Genomic DNA, 15030 nt, shown 5'->3' on the forward strand with positions numbered 1-15030 from the left:
AAGAGTTTCTGAAGAAGGGAAATTTATTAATATTGAATACAAATTTAGGTGTTAGTAAGTCTTTCAGATTTTTTGTCTGGAGTGTAGCCTTGTATGGAAGTGAAACGTGGACAATAAGCAGAAGATAACAGACGCTATTTGAAATCTGGTGCTAGGGAAGAGTGCTGAAGATTAGATAGGTAGATCGCACAACTCATGAGGAAGTACTGAACTGGGGAGCAAATTGTGGGATAACTTGACTAAGGGAAACGATCGTTTGACTGAGCTGAGACATTAAGGAATCATCAATTTCGTATTGGAAGGAAGCGTGTGGAGGGGGGGGGGGGGGGGAGAATGAAGACAGAGATCAAAAGACCATACAGTAAGCAGGTTCAATGAATATTGGTTGCAGTAGTTATTGGGCGATGGAGAGGCTTGCACAGAAGAGAGTAGCATGGGGAACTGCACCAAACCAATCTTCGGAGTGAAGACCACAGCAACAACAAGAGTGAAATAAGCTAAGTGAGATGATATCTAAACGATGTTTTACCACTGTAAGGAATGTAAGATGAAAAAAATTGTGTCAGGTTATTAAAATAGTGAGGAAAACCTTCGAACAGTATACATGGCACCAAAGCCAACTATAGAATATTTAATTATTGTTCAAACAATTTCCATTTCATTCGTGTCAACAGGTGAGAATTTTTTTGTTTTATTGGCAAGAAGAATCATGTACAAGTTAAATCTTACGTAATATTAGAAATTCATTACGTTATAATAGATATCTCAACATTTTCGATCTTAGCAATTGATTTCAACGATCTTCCTGTTCATATCACCAAATCATCTTTAAAAAATCTCAGAATTTACGTAATATTAGAAACTCATTACGTTATAATGGATATCTAGGTATTTTCGACCTTAGAAATTGATTTCAGCGATCTTCCTGTTCACATCATCAAATGATCTTTAAAAAATCACGCATTCGGCTTTCACATGAGCGCAGGTAGAATGCTGTACACTCCTTTCACTGTCACACCATTCAGAAGGAAAATTACGGTAAGAATCTTATCACTTGAAATTGTGGGATTTTCTACCGATGTTAGTTCAGATAAAGGCTACCTTGTTCAGTTATATTACAAGAGACGTTATCGGGGTGAAATTAAAACGTATACTGTAAGACTGCTAATCTGAAACGCTCCTGTGAAAGCTAAAAGATAAGACAGAAACTGTTCCCCATTAGAGTAGTCAGTCTTGGATGAATTTTACGAATAAATAAACTAAAAAACTAAAGTTCTCGATGAGGCCCTGAAGACTACGCGACGTCGGCTGGCCACCATGTCACCCTTTACCTACCATAAAGCGTCATGCGGATACTGTACGGAGGAACGTGGGGTCAGTACACCGGTCTCCCGTACGTTTAGACCTTGGAGCCGCTACCTCTCAGTTCCGTAGCTCCTCAGTTGGTCTGAGAGCGCCATGTTTCAATCTTCCCACCAAGCAACAGTCCTGGGCAGCACTCGGAATTGAGCCCGGGTCCTCCGGATGAGAATCAGACGTACAGACAACTCTGTTACGGAAATATATGTACCTATAATTACAAACGCGAAAATCGCGCGCATTGGAAAATGATTTTTTTTATTAACTGCGTTATTGTTACACGAATTTGAATTTAAGTTAGCCTTAAAATTATTGATTAATTAATCTCAGATGGCCATATTTATTTGGCTAAATTTGCATTTGGAATATTCGTTTTATGTTGTCATATCTCAAACCGGCTGAAAAATGCTCCTATAGCAGCACAAAAAAGTCGAATATGCTCCTGTTTAGAAGACTCTCACTGAAAAGTGGGGTACCAGCTGCCTTATTCTACCATCCTCAGCACCTTTAAAATTTTCCCAATAATTTTGACATGCGAACATATTTGGCTCTTTTTAACATGCAACTCGCCCCTCACTCCCACGAGCTCCCCTCACTCACATTCACTAGTCCATCGTTGCAAATCTCTCATACCCATTCGCTCCCATTTGTCGATTCTCACTCACTCGTTCGTCCCAACTGTTTGTCAACACTCACTCGTTCGTCCCAACTCTTTGTCGCTCTTTGTATCTCGCTGTCTCCTGTCTCACAACCATAGTCTCCTTCGTTATGTCCAACTGTCTCCTCTCATTGTCAGTGTCTCTCCACTTTTTTTTTTTTTTCGTCAGTCTACTGACCGGTTTGATGCGGCCCGCCACCAATTCCTTTCCTGTGCTAACCTCTTCATCTCAGAGTAGCACTTGCAACCTACGTCCACAATTATATGCTTAACGTATTACGATCTCTGTCTTCCTCTACAGTTTTTGCCCTCTACAGCTCCCTCTAGTACCATAGAAGTCATTCCCTAACGTCTTAGCAGATGTCCTATATCCTGTCCCTTCACCTTATCAGTGTTTTCCACATATTCCTTTCCTCTCCGATTCTGCGTAGAACCTCCTCATTCCTTACCTTATCAGTCCACCTAATTTTCAACATTCGTCTATAGCACCACATCTCAAATGCTTCGATTCTCTTCTGTTCCGGTTTTCCCACAGTCCATGTTTCACTACCATACAATGCTGTACTCCAGACGTACATCCTCAGAAATTTCTTCCTCAAATTAAGACCGGTATTTGATATTAGTAGACTTCTCTTGGCCAGAAATGCCTTTTTTGCCATAGCGAGTCTGCTTTTGATGTCCTGCTTGCTCCGTCCGTCATTGGTTATTTTACTGCCTAGGTAGCACAAATCCTTAACTTCATTGACTTCGTGACCATCAATCCTGATGTTAAGTTTCTCGCTGTTCTCATTTCTACTACTTCTCATTACCTTCGTCTTTCTCCGATTTACTCTCAAACCATACTGTGTACTCATTAGACTGTTCATTCCGTTCAGCAGATCATTTAATTCTTCTTCACTTTCACTCAGGATAGCAATGTCATCAGCGAATCGTATCATTGATATCCTTTCACCTTGTATTTTAATTCCACTCCTGAACCTTTCTTTTATTTCCATCATTGCTTCCTCGATGTACAGATTGAAGAGTAGGGGCGAAAGGCTACAGCCTTGTCTTACACCCTTCTTAATACGAGCACTTCGTTCTTGATCGTCCACTCTTATTATTCCCTCTTGGTTGTTGTACATATTGTATATGACCCGTCTCTCCCAATAGCTTGTCCCTACTTTTTTCAGAATCTCGAATAGCTTGCACCATTTTATATTGTCGAACGCTTTTTACAGGTCGACAAATCCTATGAAAGTGTCTCGATTTTTCTTTAGCCTTGCTTCCATTATTGGCCGTAGCGTCAGAATTGCCTCTCTCGTCCCTTTACTTTTCCTAAAGCCAAACTGGTCGTCACCTAGCGCATTCTCAATTTTCTTTTCCATTCTTCTGTATATTATTCTTGTAAGCAGCTTCGATGCATGAGCTGTTAAGCTGATTGTGCGATAATTCTCGCACTTTTCAGCTCTTGCCGTCTTCGGAATTGTGTGGACGATGCTTTTCCGAAAGTCAGATGGTATATCGCCAGACTCATGTATTCTACACACCAACGTGAATAGTCGTTTTGTTGCCACTTCCCCCAATGATTTTAGAAATTGTGATGGAATGTTATCTATCCTGTCTGCCTTATTTGACCGTAAGTTCTCCAAAGCTCTTTTAAATTCCGTCTCTTACTGCTACTATCTCATTCACTCCTTCCCACTGCTACTGTCTCTTTTCGTTGCCACTAGCTCTTCGTAAGTGTCGTATACTGTGTCTCTCATTATCACATGTTCCCAACCACTTCCACTTTCTCCTTCTGTTTATTCCCCTCCCACTGGCACTATCCCCTTCACCCCATTCCTAGCACTGTTCTATCACTGTCAACTACGTTCCATTCCCCATGTGTCCCTCTCTTTCTCTCACAGAATGGCTCAAATGGCTCTGAACACTATGCGACTTAACTTCTGAGGTCATCTGTCGCCTAGAACTTAGAACTAATTAAACCTAACTAACCTAAGGACATCACACACATCCATGCCCGAGGCAGGATTCGAACCTGCGACCGTACCGGTCGCTCGGTTCCAGAGTGTAGCGTCTAGAACCGCGCGGCCACTCCAGCCGGCTTTTTCTCTCACGGTGTCACTGTATCCTTCGCTCTTTCTATACCACAACCACTGTCTACTACGAGGTGCGACAATAAAATAATGAGACTGATTTTCTTTGCAAGATGTGGCAACCCTGCAGGCTTGTGTAGCCACAATATCTTTCACCTTGGTCTATAAGTTGTTTCTAGTCCCAGCGGCACATCGATGCAACTGGTCAGTCGTGAGTTGTGCTGTAATAACACGTGTTTGTGTCTCTCGTCACGGAAATGGGACCCAATAATATTGCGCAACGGTATGCCATTTCTTTTTGCGTTAAATTGGGTGAAAACGCTGCGACAACTTACGGTAAGCTTCAGAAGGCTTTTGGAGAGGAGGTTATGTCAAGAGCTCAAGTTTTTCGTTGGCATAAAATGTTTAGTGAAGGCAGAACGAATATTGAAGATGAAGACTGCAGTGGACGGCTATCAACCTCACGGACGGATGTCAACTTGGCCAGGGTGCGTGAACTCGTACGATCTGATCGAAGATTATCAATGTAAATAATTGAGGGAAGAACTGAACATCAATCGAGAAACTGTTCGTCTAATAATAACTGAATATCGTAGTGTGAGAAAGATTTGTGCAAAAATGGTCCCCAGAAATCTCACACCACAACAGCGAGAAACACGGGAAAATGTGGCAGCCCATGTGAGAGCAAACAGAAATCAATCCAGAATTGTTGAGCCGTGTTATCACTGGTGATGAAAGTTGGTTTTTTTAGTACGATCCAGAGACAAAACGCCAAAGTTCGCAATGGTGCTCAAAGGGATCACACAGACCAAAAAAAGCTCGCTTGTCAAAGTCAAATGTGAAATGCATGCTTGTGTGCTTCTTTGATTCCAAGGGAATTGTTCATAAAGAGTGGGTGCCTCCTGGACAAACAGTTAACCAATATTACTACAAAGAAATTTTAGAAAGACTTCGTGAAAGAGTTCTTCGTGTCCGTGCCAACATTGCTGATAATTGGATTCTGCATCTCGATAATGGGCCATCCCATACTGCTCTGTCAGTACAGCAATTTTTAACCTCAAAACAAATTTCAGTACTACCACAGCCACCTTATTCATCAGATATCGCTCCGTGCGACTTTTTTCTATTTCCATGAGCCAAAACGGCGGTCAAGCGATACCATTTTCAAAAAACACAAGATGTCCAAAAAGCTGAGACGAGGGTCTTGGAGAATATTACAGAAGACGAGTTCCAGAAATGTTACCATCAATGGCAGAAGTGCTGGAAAAAGTGTGTGCAATCAGAAGGGAACTACTCTGGAGGAGACAACACTAAACTTGACTAAAACGGTAAGCAACATTTTTTTCACATCACATTACTTTATTGTCGCACCTCGTGTATTCCAGAATTCATTACTTTTCCGTCTCTTTCCCACTGGCACTGTCTCCTTCTCTCTCACCATAATCAAGCGCGAATCTCTTCACATGCCGAAATTTCTGGAAAAATTTTTCAAGGTGTTGGGGAAGCTAGAATGCGACAACTCAGTCAGAGTCTTACAACAGGTCCATATTCGCTTCCGTTTTTTTTTTTTTTTTTTTTTTTTTTTTTTTTTTTTTTTTTTTTTTTTTTTTTTTTTTGTTCCTCCGGTAGGAGCATTTTTTGCTGGTTCCCTTTTCTTCCCTGCTACAGCAAGACATGTCACTCATACGAAAGGTAGTTCATCGGGCACTAAATTTTGATAGTTTACCTTACCTTAAACTGAAATAACGCAAAACTAATGTTACGCCTCAGACCGGATTTTATGTGCACGAAAATTTTGCGTGTGCTTCAGTACTACAACATGAGGTTGCCAGAACCCTTCTGATGATAACGGAGACACTTATTGCGTTCTCCGTGCTGCAACAGTAAGCAGAAATAATAAAGAAAGCAATTTAATACTTATAAACATATGTACAAGTTCGGAAAGCTGTCTTAATCGTTACGAAACTGCTACAGTACTTTATTATCTAAATCGCTAGCGGAGGTACTCGGCATCGCCCAGGAAGCTGATATGAGATTGTGTGGTAGATGGAATATATGCATACACATTAAAGTATAAGGCATAAAAATTTTTTAACGAAAACATATTCTAACAACTTACAATGATTGTTAAAGCATAAGAGGTAAAAACGTATTCAAACTATTTGCAATACTTGTTTATAAACAACATTTTTCACTTTGTTATATAGGGTATATACATGCAAAAAATTTTCGAATTTTCTACTCGAGTTCCAGTTACGTTTAGTTGACCGTGAGAGAAACAGGAGTTTTTGAGGTTGATGCCGCAATATTTTAAAGTCTGTCCTTGGACTTAGTTCACGGTAAACCTGTAGGCTAATTTTATTGGAAATTGCAGTATTTTTAATTGGAACGACAGTTCAGTAGAGATCAATGGTATTCTGTGGATAAACAGAGTGTGTCCTTTGTACTTTCAATTCATTATTTCGCCTTCGATCATGTTATTCGATAGCTGTTTGACGATCATTCTTGTTCTACACTGTAGAGCCAAAGAAACTAGTACACATGCCAAATATTGTGTACGGCCCGGGCGAGCACCCACAAGTGCCGCAACACGACGTGGCATGGACTCGACTAATGTCTGAAGTAGTGCTGCAGGGACTGACACCATGAATCCTTCAAGGCCGCCCATAAATCAGTAAGGGTACGAGGGGGTGCAGCACGTTGCAAGCATCCCAGATATGCTCAATAATGTTCATGCCCGGGGGTTTGGTGGCCAGCGGAAGTGTTTAAACTCAGAAGAGTGTTCCTGGAGTCACTCTGTAGCAATTCTGGACGTGTGGGGTGTCACATAGTCCTGCTGGAATTGCCCAAGTCCGTCGGAATGCACAATGGACATGAATGAGTGCAGGTGATAAGACAGGATGCTTACCTATGTGTCACCTGTCAGAGTAATATCTAGTCGTATCACGGATCCCACATCATTCCAACTGCACACGCCCCACACCATTACAGAGACTCAACCAGCTTGAACCATCCCCTGCTGACATTCAGGGTCCATGGATTCATGAGGTTTTCTCCATATCCGAACACCTCCATCCGCTCGATACAATTTCAAACGAGACTCGTCCGACCAGGTAACATGTTTCCAGTCATCAACAGTTCAATGTCTGTGTTGAAGGGGCCCAGGCGAGGCGTAAAGCTCTGTGTCGAGCAGTCATCAAGGGTACATGAGTGGACCTTCGGCTCAGAAAGCCCATATCGATGATGTTTCGTTGAATGGTTCGCACGTTGACACTTGTTGATGACCCAGCATTGAAACTGCAGCAATTTGCGGAAGGGTTGCAGTTCTGTCTCGTTGAACGATTCTCTTCAGTCCTATTTGGTCTCGTTCATGGAGGATCTTTTCCCAGCCGCATCGATGTCGGAGATTTGATGTTTTACCGGATTTCTGATGTTCACGGTACACTCGTGAAATTGTCGCAAGGGAAAATGCCCATTTCAGCATTACCTCGGAGATGCTGTGTTCCATCGCTCGTGCGTCGACGTTCAAACTCACTCAGATCTTGATAACCTGCCATTGTAGCAGCCGTAACCGATCTAACAACCTCGCCAGACACTTGTCTTATATAAGCGTTGCCGACCGCAGTTCCATATTCTGCCTGTTTACATATCTCTGTATTTGAATAAGCATGGCTATGCCAGTTTCTTTGGCGCTTCACTGTAATATACAGTTTTGATGAGATTTCTGAGTAGTATGATCGGAGATCCAATTATGACTCGAAGGCATGATAATGGCATTCCTGATATTGGCAAAGAGTTTAGAAATCCTGTACGGACGTTCACACCTTCTTCAATGTTTACCAGTGTGTCGATCAATTTATATATTCTCTCTTCACCGGGAATTTTCTTTTAAGTATTAAAATTAAAATCGTCTACAATAACCTTTATAGTTGCCAAAATTTCCCTTTCAAATAGCCATTCCGGACTGGTAAAATTGTGAACAATGTATGGTTAAATTTCGTCGATGAGTTCGTTTACAGCAGTGACTGTTGCAGAAATCACTGTTGAGTTTAATGAGGCCAATCATTTGGTCAGTAGGATATGTGCCTTCACCTACTTGTAAATGTTGTTGAGCAAAGTGTGCTGTTGTTTCGTCTTTCGACAGTTCAGCTGTCATATTTTTTGTTAGTCGCAGAATTTGTATCTGTGGCCAGAGATGCGATTTTTTTTAGCATGCTTTAATCTCGTCTGCTGGTGTTGACTTGGGGATAACTGCATGTGCTTGTCGAAAATCTCCTGAGAATATCAGTTTCTTCGCAAGTCTTGTAATGTTCTGTCCATGGCTTCGAGTAACTTTTTATGTGCCATCGTGCATTCGTCCCAGAAGATAATTTTAGCTTTCTTTAGAAGTTCACCCCGTCCAGATGCTATTCAGAGTTTACACACCGGCTATATTCAACGGTAGTTTAGGGCGGTATGAGCAGTTCGTCTTCCTTCCATAAATGTGGCCTATGGAATGATGTCAGTGCAAGTGCGATGTGTTGTTTGGTACGCTTTCACGCCAGCAACAGATTCATTAGGAACGTGTTCCCGGAGCTGCCTAATGCTTCCAAGTAAATAATTCCGCCAGTGTTGTTGTCGATCCGGCCCCATAATAATGTAATACATTTCCTTCTGATTGTAATTGAGGATTGGTTTGTTGTGAGCAGCGTGTTGAAGTACTTTGTCGATGCTGTAGCTTTTTTCCTCTCTAATTTCGAAGTTCAGCACGCTGTCTTTTCATGGTGCTTGCAGCCCAAATTGTACTAAGATCTGGTTGTTTACTGCTGAACGTTTTTCATCAAGGCGAATGAGTGTTTCATTGAATACGTCATCCTTGAATTCGATGGTCAGTTCAGAATGAGATTGTCGGATTTGGTACAGTATGTCAAAAAAAATGGTTCAAACGGCTCTGAGCACTATGGGACTTAACATCTGAGGTCATCAGTCCCCTAGAACTTAGAACTACTTAAACCTAACTAACCTAACGACATCACACACATCCATACTCGAGGCAGGATTCGGACCTGTGACCGTAGCAGCAGCGCGGTTCCGGACTGAATCGCCTAGAACCGCATGGCCACCGCGGCCGGCTACAGTATGTCATCATTCACATTCTCTTTGAAGGAGTCCCATAGCTATTTTGGATGAAATGGGTTACATGTTGAAATTATGGTGATTAAGTCTCTTGTTCAGCTGAGGCTCTCAGTGAGGCTTCTTGAAGAGTTAATTCACAGGGGATGTCGTTTTCCAGTAATCGTAAGCGTTGGCATGCTTCTCTGTCCACGTCTGTCGTAGGTAAGCATCAACAGTCTTGAGATCAGTGAAACTTCTTGGTCCTCGTATTTTGCGTAACAACACCCGGAGATAGAAACATTCGGTGCTGTTCGGATGTACGGGGTATACTCGGTCTAGTGGGCTAGTTGTCATGGTTCCTGGATGATCTTCTACTGGAACGCCTTGTTTTTGTCGATGAAAAATTATTGTAACTGCCCTCCACGTTAGGAGGGAAGGGCCAGCTTCTCGTAGCCCTATTACACGACGTCGTTAAAACTCAGTGAGGTGCTGATGACGGCGTCTTTGTCGCCTTAAAGGCATTGTTGACTAACATCAGCTCACCATGTCCAATCTCACATACAACTAACCCTTACGATCGTCACAGCGTGTATTTAAGACAAAGCTGATTTGCATCTGCATAGAGGCGCTATTCGGCCACTCTTGTGCGACTACTGTGAAATTTGAACATACATCATGCCTCAGATGTAGAAACACGCCTACTAACTGTAGTTTATGTCTGACAACTCCTTCTTAGTGTTGCGACTTTTTTCCATCAGTGTATAAGCGGCAATCAACGGAAAACGAGACAAATGCAAGGAAAGTAAGTAAACTTTTTATTACTTCAAAACTAATCGCCGTAACTGTTAATACTTTTATCCCGTCGTGGAACAAGACGGTCAAAGCTTTCACCAAAGAAGGTTTGCTGTTGCCTGTGGAACCATGATTGTGCCCAGGCCCGCAACTCTCCGTTCGAAACAATCGACAGCTACGAATGTTTGTCTTCTGGGCTCCAAGAGTGTGGAAATAGCATGGGTAGAGCTCAGGATTATGTGGAATACGGGTCAGAGCTTCCCAGCGAGACATCTGCGGTGTAGTCAAACCAACCTTGGTAACATGTTGGCCCGCCCATAGGCAATTGCCAGCCTTTTTGCAGGAAAGCATTGTCTCTTTTAGCAATGGGTTTAATATATTTACAGTTACGGTGATTCATTTTGGTTCAAAATGGCTCTGAGCACTATGGGACTTAACATCTGAGGTCATCAGTCCCCTAGAACTAAGAACTACTTAAACCTAACTAACCTAGGGACATCACACACATCCATGCCCGAGGCAGGATTCGAACCTGCAACCGTAGCAGTCACGCGGTTTCGGACTGAAGCGCCTAGAACCGCTCGGCCACAGTGGCCGGCGATTCATTTTGGAACAATAAGCAGATTACTTACTGTTTTCCATCTGTTTTCATTTTACTGCCCCGTATATACTGAAGCATCAAAGATATTGGAATAGCCATGCGTATTCAAATAGAGAGATATGTAAACAGGTACAATATGGCGCTGCGGTCGGCAACGCATATGGAAGACGAAAAGTGTCTGGCGCAGTTGTCAGATCTGTTACTGCTGTTACAATGACATTTTATCAAAATTTAAGGGAGTCTGAACGTGCTGTTATTGCCGGCACACGAGCGATGGGACACAGCGTCTCCCAGGTAGCTATGAAGTGGGGATTTTCTCGTACGACCTTATCACGAGTGTACCGTGAATATCACGAAGCCGGTAAAACATCAAATCTCCGACATCGTTGCGGCAGTAAAAAGATACTGCAAGAATGGGACCAACGACGACTGAAGAAAATAGTTCAACGTCACAGAAATTCCTTCCCCATATTCCTGCAGATTTCAATATTGCGCCATCAACAAGTGCCACTGTGGACGAACCATTCAACTAAACACCATCGATATGGGCTTTTGGAGCCCAAGGCCCACTCGTTTAACCTTGATGACTGCGCGACACAAAGCTTTACGCCTCGCCTGGGCCCGACAACACCGACAATGGGCTATTGATGTCTGGAAATATGTCGCCTGGTCGGACGAGTCTCGTTTCAAATTGTATCTAGCGGATGGAGGTGTACGGCTATGGAGACAACCTCATGAATCCATGGACCCTGCACGTCAACAGGGGACTGTTCACGCTGGTAGAGGCTTCGTAATGGTGTGGGGCGTCTGCAGTTGGAGTGATATGGGTCCACTGATACGTCTAGATACGACTCTGACAGGTGACCGTATGTGAGCATCCTGTCTGATCATCTGTGTCCATTCATGTCCTATGTTCAATCCGAAGGACTTGGGCAATTCCAACAGAACAATGCAACACCTCACACGTCCAGAATTGCTACAGAGTGGCTCTATGAACACTCTTCTGAGTTTAAACATTTCCGCTGGCCACCGAACTCCCCAGACATGAACACTATTGAGCATATCTGGGACGTCTTGCAATGTGCTGTTTAGAAGAGATCTCCACCCCCTCGTACTCCTACGGATTTATGGGCAGCCCTGCAGGATTCATGGTGTCAGTTCCCTCCAGCACCACTTCAGACAGTAGTCCATGGCACGTGGTGTTGCGGCACTCCTTCCTGTTCGTGGGGCCCTACATGATATTAGGTAGGTGTACCAGTTTCTTTGGCTCTTCAGTGTATTATGTTCTTTTATCATGTGTGAAATGGAGTGGTCTGTAGCTTTTACATGTTAAATTTAGTATACATTTTTAAATATTTATGTTATGCCATATGTTAATAATTTACAAAAGTTATTACATTCTACCTCTTCTGATATACACTACATTCCAGAATGAGATTTTCACTCTGCAGCGGAGTGTGCGCTGATATGAAACTTCCTGGCAGATTAAAACTGTGTGCCCGACCGAGACTCGAACTCGGGACCTTTGCCTTTCGCGGGCAAGTGCTCTACCAACTTTTTTTTTTATGATAACTTCGGCTCTCTTTTTGTTTTTTTTTATTTTTTCTTTTTTTTACAATTTTTTTTTTTTGAACATATTAATTGATATATGGAAAAATACAAACGAAAAGAACAACATCCGCTAGGTTTCTTGGAGATTCGAACCCGGGTTCTCCAAGTCGTAGCCAGTTACCTTGGCCGTGTTTTTTTATTTTTTTAAAATTTTTTTTTAATTTTTTTTATATTTTTTTTTTAAATTGTAAATGATGGAAAAAGGCGTCTTTCAGTTACGATAAACAAAATTAGAATGGACATCCATATCAACAACAGAACAAGAGTTCCTTCTAAACTATGAAATAGAATTTGAAACCAATAGTGTGATGATAGATAATAAAGAAAGAAAAATGTAACCAAATCCCGCACGCCATTCCATGTGCATGGCCCATCTGCGTACAGATTCCATGTTCCAAATTGGTACAACATTTCTCAGCGTGTAGAGCCCCATGAAGGCGATCATTCTCTGCCCGGTACTCCCCAACTGTGAGGGGGGTTATCGAAGCCACTGCGCAAATAGTTCGCAAATAGTTGTCGGTATCGGGGTGTACACTCAAGTGTGCTATGACTGTTCTGGAGAAATTGCCAGTAATCAAGCACCATCTTCTCATCATCTTGAAAGAGGTAGTATATGGACATGCCTTTAAACCATGTGAGAGCATGAGTCTTCGCAGGTGGGAAATAAGTATCCTCTGGACAAAGGAGGAGCCGTGGCTCAATTGTGCGAGGCGCGATACGTAGGTAGCAGGCGAGGATCTTCTGCACTAGCAGCCATACCTCTAACGCCGATCCACATGTTAAACGGTGTTCGTCAGTATCCACGAGGTGGCAATGTGGACAAAGGGGGGAATCCGCCATCCCAATAGCGTGCAGCCTTTGTCGTGTTACAACCTTCCCGTTCACCACCTGGCACCACGCGGCTCGTACCCGCGTGGGGAGGAACGACTTCTGGACCGCTCTCCACACTGCAGGCCATAGGGTCGTAGGGCTCTTCCTCTCAATCACATTGCGAGGGGTGGACCTTAGCAGCAGTCTGTAAAAGTCTCTCGCCTTGGGAGTGCGAGTGTTGGGAAGATCTGGGTGCATGTAACTATACTCAAGAATAAATGCCGAGAGGTGCGAGAGTGAGGGTGTAATGTGTGCAACCGTGACAGGTGGCATAAGAGACGCCGGCAGCAATTCCTCTAACAGACGACCCGTAAGGGAAGCATCTTGGTGGGTCCACAATTTCATCATTGTGCACAAGTATAATGCTGTAGCCCTCGCTCGTACATTTATAAGTCCCAGTCCGCCATCAAGCGGAGGGAGGGTGAGTGTTTCGTAGCGGACTTTGAATAGGTGTCCGGCGGTAAGGTAATATCCAAACGCTGCTTGCAGTCTGTGTGCCATCGCTGTGGATATCGGTAGGACCTGGGCCATGTGGATCATCTTAGTCGCCACGTGAAGGTTGAGGTATTCCACACGCTGTAGGAGGTCCATCCGTCGAAGTAAGTTCCGGCGAACTTCTGTGCGTATTGCCTGTAGTAATCGTGCATAGTTCATGGCAGCCGTGCGGCGCACATCCTGTGTAAATGTTATGCCCAAGAACCGGATCTTGTTAACTAGTGGGAGTGGGGCTAAAGCGTCCTCCTGTAGACCTCTCCCAATGGGCATCGCTGCCGACTTGGCCACATTCATGCGGCTGCCCGCTGCCAAACCATAGCGATTGACCCATTGTATCACCGAGCGTACCTCGTCATCAGATCGGACAAGTAATAGAAGGTCATCAGCATATATTCTGCACTGAAAGGTATGATCCCTCAATGAAATGCCCGAGAGCCTGTTTTTCAACCCTCCGACAAGTGGTTCGAGTGCGATCGCGTAAAGAATCATGGAGAGTGGGCATCCTTGGCGAACTGACCGTCGGATCGGAAAGGGACCCGCAATCCGTCCATTCACCAGTACACGGGATGCAGCTCCACGGAAAAGGCGCTGAAAGATGTCGATAAAGTCAGGCGGGAAGCCCATGCGGGCCATTACGGACAGAAGGAACTTGTGGTGAACTCTGTCGAAGGCGTGGTCGAAATCAATGGAGATCAGAGCAGCTCGAAGGCGACAGGATGTGGCGATGGCTATTAAATCCCTGCATTCACTGGTTGCCGTTTGCATGTTGGTCACTCCGCCCTGTGTCGTTTGCTCCATTGAGAGGAGCAGGGGCAGAACCTTCTTTATGCGGCTGGCGAGTAATCGGGCGAAGATTTTATAGTCCGAGTTAAGCATTGTGATGGGCCTGTAGTCCTCGACCGTCCGACCTCTGGAAGGCTTGTGTATCGGTATAAGGAGACCTTCCACGAATGCAGGTGGCACGTGGGAACCAGGGGTCAGCAGTTCTTGGTACATGATGATCCATCGGGGCATCATGAGATCGCGGAAAGTACGATAAAACTCGAGCGGCAGTCCGTCTGGCCCAGGAGATTTGTTGAGTGCTCCCTTGTTAAGCGCGTCCTCGATGTCGTCTCGTGTAATTCCACCTAAAAGCGTCGCCGCTGCTGCATTGTCGAGGGTGTGCGACACATGCTGCAGTATGTCGTGATCGTCCGCTTCCTCGTCCTCTGTATTCACCTCGTCGTAAAACCGGCGATAGTGATCTGAGAAGGCTTCTGTAACCGCCGCCTGAGTCGTTACGACCCTACCACCCGGCAAAACGAGGTCCGTGATCAGCTGCTGTCGGCGTCGGCGGCTGTCGAGCACGATGTGATGCATAGACGGGTTTTCTCCTTCCACTCGGTCTTGACGTCGCGATCGCACTACGACCCCCTCCAAACGTTTCCTCGTAAGAGACAAAATTTTACCTTTAATTCGGCGGCTTTCCATTT

Source organism: Schistocerca cancellata, chromosome 1 (genome assembly GCF_023864275.1).
Source record: "Schistocerca cancellata isolate TAMUIC-IGC-003103 chromosome 1, iqSchCanc2.1, whole genome shotgun sequence".
Lineage (NCBI taxonomy): Eukaryota > Metazoa > Arthropoda > Insecta > Orthoptera > Acrididae > Schistocerca > Schistocerca cancellata.